Source organism: Berghia stephanieae, chromosome 1, assembly GCF_034508935.2.
Source record: "Berghia stephanieae isolate SIO BIC M18660-M18661 chromosome 1, UCSD_Bste_1.3, whole genome shotgun sequence".
In the NCBI taxonomy this organism is placed as follows: domain Eukaryota; kingdom Metazoa; phylum Mollusca; class Gastropoda; order Nudibranchia; family Aeolidiidae; genus Berghia; species Berghia stephanieae.
In genome coordinates, this window is record NC_088360.1 from 126,483,254 (window position 1) to 126,489,739 (window position 6,486).

Sequence of the window (6,486 nt, forward strand, 5' to 3'; positions counted from 1 at the left end):
GACACAAGCACAAAATCCAAGAAAGAGGAATACACTCAAAATTTGAGTCAAATGCTTACAATATCCATTCAAAATAACAAATATAATAATACTGTATAATGGCAGTTTTTTGCATCGCTTGCGGCCGCAAAAAATTGCTGATTTGCATTGTGGCCGCAAAATTTGCAATTTTTTGCAAATTTTCGAGATTTTGACCAAAATCTCGAAAATTTGCAAAAAATTGCAAATTTTGCGGCCACAATGCAAATCAGCAATTTTTTGCGGCCGCAAGCGATGCAAAAAACTGCCATTATACAGTATTATTATATTTGTTATTTTGAATGGATATTGTAAGCATTTGACTCAAATTTTGAGTGTATTCCTCTTTCTTGGATTTTGTGCTTGTGTCCGGATGAGACATAGGTGATCTCAAACTAAGTACATTGGTGGTATGCTCTTGGAATCTACATCTGATCCCTATTTGTTCCCAGTTCCCCTATGTCTTACTTTTTCTTGGGTGCTTTAATTGTAATTCTAGAACTTTTTACTATCCCATTTTCTTCCTTTTTACTGGCGCTGACATAACCTAAATGTGTTGCAAGCACCGTAAAACCCTTAAAAACAAACAAACAATAGAATTTAGTGAGTAGTAATCATAAAAATGGCTAGCTAAAAACAATAACAAAGAGCTGAGTGGCGTCAATTTCGTTCCATCAATAAGTTAACGAAGGCCACACATTGACTCAAAACAAAAATAAATAAATAAATCACAATTCCAGGCGATGGTCACCATTGCGTATTTATTAAAAAAAGACAAACAAGACTTGGGTGCGAAATCTTTTTAGAAAGACGAGTCCAGTTAGGATCAACAGTATCAGTATCAGACTTATCATCATGGCTTGACCAAAACAGTTATTTTGGCTGCAAATTTTACCCTTGAAAGCAAATAACTGCAAATTTAGTTGCAAAAAGCAACAATTTTGTCCGTTTTTTTGTTTTTTTTTAATTTCTTGATATTCTATATTATCATAGATGGGAATTTCCCGCTATTTAGTGATTTCCTACTGAATTGAAAATAGGTCCGCTTCAATCCCGCCATTTTCCAATTTTGATTTCCAGAAATTTAAACTCAAATTAAAAGTATAACTATCATCATTACCATTACTACTACAACCACACCCACTTCATCCTTATCATTATTATTAATTGGCACTACCCCATCACTATATTATCATCACTGCTACCATTCACTATAACAATCTCCACTACCTAAGGTGGTTGTAGGGATGATGGTGATACAGTAGTGGTGGTGATAGATATAATGATTATGGTGGTAGGGATGATATGGTGGTTGTAGTAGTGGTACGGGAGATGATAAAGTAGTTGTAGTATTGGGGATGATGATGTGGTTGTAGTTGTAGCGATGGTAGGGATGATAATGTGGTAATAATAGGGATGATAATGTTGTGGTTGTAATGGTATTAAGGGTGTTGATAAGGTGGTCTAAGAAGTGGTAGGAAGGATGATGATATGGTGATAGTCGTATGGGTGATGTGGCGGTAGGGATGATGTGGTGAAGGTGGTGGTAATGACAGGGATAATGATATGTTGGTGGTGGTTGTTTGTTTTTAAGGGTTTTACGGCGCTTGCAACACAAGGTCATATAAGCACCAGTAAAAAGGAAAAAAATGGGATAGTAAAAAGTTATAGAATTACAATTAAAGTATCCAAGAAAAGGTAAGACAAAATGGGAATTAGTTCAAATAGGATACAGATGTAGATTCCAAGAGCACACTGTCAAAGTACATACTTAGTTTGAGATCACCTAAGTAATTGCTGATTTGCATTGTGGCCGCAAAATTTGCAATTTTTTGCAAATTTTCGAGATTTTGACCCCCCCCCCCCCCCCCCCCCCCCCCCCCCCCCAAAAGAGAAATATTTTCAAAAATTTAGTGGCCAGATGCATGAATTGACACTCCTTTATTTATGACGTTAGTCTAGACACACTGGCGCCAAATGTCAAAAGTAGCACAAGACAAATGGTGGCCATGGATGAGAAGATGATCATAAGGGAAGGGGATGGAGCAAATGGGTGTAAATGTGTCATGGCAGTTTTTTGCATCGCTTGCGGCCGCAAAATTTGCAATTGCAAATTTTCGAGATTTTGAAAAAAAAAAAAAAAAAATTGAACTTAGTGGGGACCAGTGATGATAATCTTCCGCATAATTCTGGGATTGTAGATTTTTTTCATAAATGTTCCGATGTTTTTGTCATGTCAAACATTTTCCGCTAAGTGGTAGTTCAGGGGAAAAAAAAACAATTAGCCTTCTATCATTTTTTGACACCTCTGCTCAGTGACAGTTGCATGAATTTTGGTGACACTCCTTTATCTATGACGTTAGTCTAGACACACTGGCGCCAAATGTCAAAAGTAGCACAAGACACATGGAGGCCGTGGATGAGAAGATGATCGAAAGAGAAGGGGATGGAGCAAATGGGTGTAAATATTGTGTACTTTTTAGCTGTAGCATGACAGTGATAGCAAATGGGTGTAAATATTATGTACTTTTTAGATGTAGCATGATAGTGATAGTACATTTAGCGATTTTATAAGCTTTATAAGCGTGTCTTTTTTGTCTTCTTCCTTTTAAATGTTTTGTTTGTTTGTTTTTGTTTGATTGTTCTGAATTTGTTAATAGTATTCATTACAACTTGTGTCTACTTATAAAACAATTTAAAAAAAAAAATCAATTCATCAATTCTCTCTCTCTCTTTCTCTCTCATATCCATATTTCTCTCTCAGCCACCCTTCTATCTTCATATTATGTTTATAGATATCATTTGGTAATAGAGAGATAATAAGTTAGGCTGATCGGTTTAAGAAATGATTGTTTAAATTTAAAGGCTTATTTAAATTTGTTTTGAAATTGATTAAAGTTTCTTATTTATAAGCACAAGGTTGCACTAATACTAATACAGACACTAGCCGGGTTTGTTATGTAAAGTAAAAACATATACCTCCTGGTCTGCTGGCCAAAAGTTTATCATAATCTCTTGATATAGTGGGAAACATAAATTATTGGCCTCTAAAATGTATAATTGGAAATGACAATTCATTAAATTATATTTGCAAAAGGTCAGGATGTGTCTAATGATCAGAAGTGCTTTAGGGCTGATAATAAATTAAATGACTATGAATAGCTATGTTATATTTGCATTAGATTTGGGCTTGATTGAAGGGCCGGTAGATTTTCCTCCTCTTTGATAAATTGTCATTATCATCACTGGGGGACCTGTGCTTGTGTCAGTTTGTTTGTTTGTTTGTTTGTTGCTTTAGGTCTCTTCCAACACAATTGAGGTTATATGAGAGACCGCTGAAACAAAAAAAAACAAGCAATCTAACAAAAATAGTACAAATGTCAATCAAAATCATAACCTAAAGATATCATAAGCTAAATTATAAATAACCAAGAACAAACAGGCAGAGGATTTACAGGAAAAAAAATATCCCCTGTCAAAAATACAATCACAAACCAAAGAAGCAGGATAGGCTAGTAAAGAGAAGAAGAAACGACATCACTATCGGATCGTACACCCATGAGAACATCATAGGTATACGATTCAAGGGTGATGCTCCCATCCAACCACCCGCTGCTTGTGTCAGGATGAAACATCTAGATAATCTCAAAATAAGTAAACTGATAGCGTGTTTTTCCTTTTTATTGGGTACTTTAATTGTAATTCTAGAACTTTTTACTAGATCCCATATTCTTCCTTTTTACTGGTGCTGATATGACCTTACATTTGTTGCAAGCGCCGTAAACCCTTAAAATAAAAACAAATACCTTTCTCTTTCATGAACAAATATAATAATGCATAACAGAAAGATGATTTACAAGGAAAAAAATATCATCTCCCAAAACAATAACTATGCATTTGACTGTTTTCCTCCCAGCTAGGACTCAGGCCAGGGCCAGGACAAAACCAAGTAATCTCATTCCAAGACAAAGACAGAAAGCATGTTGGAAAACAGATATAAGGGGATAGAAGACACAGTATGTACCCCCCTGCCCACTATGGGAGGTCAGGAACCCCAACTAAATTCTATCAATCAGTATAAAGTTTAAGGTTAAACATAGTTTTGTGTGTTGGTATGTTTATTCCAGCTGGCAGATTTTGCGAGCACTTGATGTTAACGTACAACATCATTATAGTCTGGCACTAGGACTGCGATTAAGTTTAAGCGATGAATGATAAAGTGGCAGAGATAAAATATATGACGACATGGAAAACGTCAACGCATTAATTCAATCAATCCTAATAATATGAATATAAAGTGCCCACCCATGTCATTTCGTCCTGTGTTACGAGATTTAAGAAGCTGTACTTTAAAACTGCATTCACAAGTCTAGTTATTTTTAGTATATTCTTATAATAATAATAAATAATAAATAAACAAAATAAAATTCCCTTTATTCATCCCATAGGGGAAATTTGTATCTTGGGTCTATTCCAAGGGAAGACAGGAATAACCCAGACGTCAGTTGCAAGTCGAGTTAGGGCGAGGTGACTTGCTTAAGGCCACACAGCGAAGCGGCGAGTGATCAAACTCGGTACCTTTCGGGTATGAAGCAAAGACCGTACTGCTGAGCCACTCTGCCCAAAAATGGAATAATCCATTCGTTATCAAGTTTCCCCTCCTTTCCGTGAATTTTCAACATTCATCAATAGAATGGACAAAGTACTATAAAAGAATCGTAACAAGAAATATTATATAACATCTTTTTCTCTTTTACTTTAAAAAAAATTTAAGCAATAACATAAATACAGTCCACTCCGGATAAATGCAACACCCTGGGATCGGTGAAAATGTTGTGATTTAACGAAGTTGAGTTCCCTGTCCACAATTGCAACATTTTACACATATATATGCTAAACTCAATCAAGTTATTGTAAACATTGTTCTTAGTCCACCACAGACATAGCAATTTGATTGAAACAAAAACCATATGGCATCCCTGTATATATTATGACAAGCAAAAGCAGCTTTAATGCAAGTCGACAGCTTATTCAGATTGGATTAACTTTCAGTCTTTTGTTCTCAACATTTGTAAGAGTCAAATATAATTGCCGTGGTGAGAGACACCAACTTGTTTGTCACGGTTGTCAATCCCAAAACAAAGGATATCGCTGTCTCTCTTTACAACTGTCATTGTCTACCTGTTGTAAAAACTATACCCAGCCCCCTTGCCTCCTATTTAAAGGCCACAGATGACATCACAAAACCAAACCGCAAAGTCCCACCCTTTCTTCTCTCAAATAGAATGGCGACACACTACTCTAGCATTGAACCCCGCTCACTCTCGACTTTTCAACCTGTCACGGTTTCTTCCATGATGAAATTTAATCATGATGTTCTGTTAGATTGATTTCTTTCAGTACTGACCGATAACCTATAGCCCTAGCCACAGATTAATATTTCTCCATAACCAGATGAGGTATGAATAAATTTAACATGAAAATTTTTATAGATGAATGGATGAGAGAGATGGAGTAATAGGGGAAAGATAGAATGGGACAGAGCAAGAGTGATAGAGAGGGAGAGTGAAAAAGAAAGAGAGAGAGGGAGAGAAGTTTAATTAATGGGGTTTTATAATTATCTTTTCAAACAGACCTTTAACTGTACTACTGCTCTTGACCTACTTACAAATAAAATCTCATTTACCCTCTCCCCCATCCCTTTCCTTTATTTTTGACCATCAATTGCCTTGTTTCACATTTGACATCTGGCGCCAGTTTGTCTAGACTGATACCAGAAAAATGGGAGTGTCACCAAAATTCATACACCTGAGCACAGGTGTCAAAATATGACACAAGACATGTTGGTGATATTTTCATGGATCCACCACTGAGCTTTAATCAGAGGAAAATTACATGACATGGCAAAATCAGCAAAAATTTCTGAGAAAATCCCCAAATCCGCGGACAATTATCTCAACTGAACAATAACAAAGAGCGAGAGAGAGAGAGAGAGAGAGAATCAAGTGCCCAGTGAACGACTCCATCTTGTGTCATACAGCGCTTAGTTTCATCTGGTACAGGAAGTGCGACAATAATGAGCTATAACATAGCAAAATGGTTGCACGGTTGCAGCAATGTTGAAACAACGAGGTATGCTCGTGTCTACAGAAGGAACTAAATTGACGTCATTCAGTTCTTTGTCATTGTTACCAGACAGCCATTTTAATTACTAGTTCTCACTAACTTATAGAAGGAATGACAGTGACGTCACTCAGCTCTTTGATAATGCTGTTAGCCAGCTATTTTTACGATCACCTTACACTCACTAAATTGTATTGATCAGACCATAAACGTTTAAGTTTTAAAATGTTAACAGTTACACATAGTTTTGTGTGTTGGTACATGCTCTGAGCAGTTTATCTAAACACACAGCAAACGATGAGGCCACATCTGAAATCAAGATGAAAAAGAATCTAAAATGGTTGC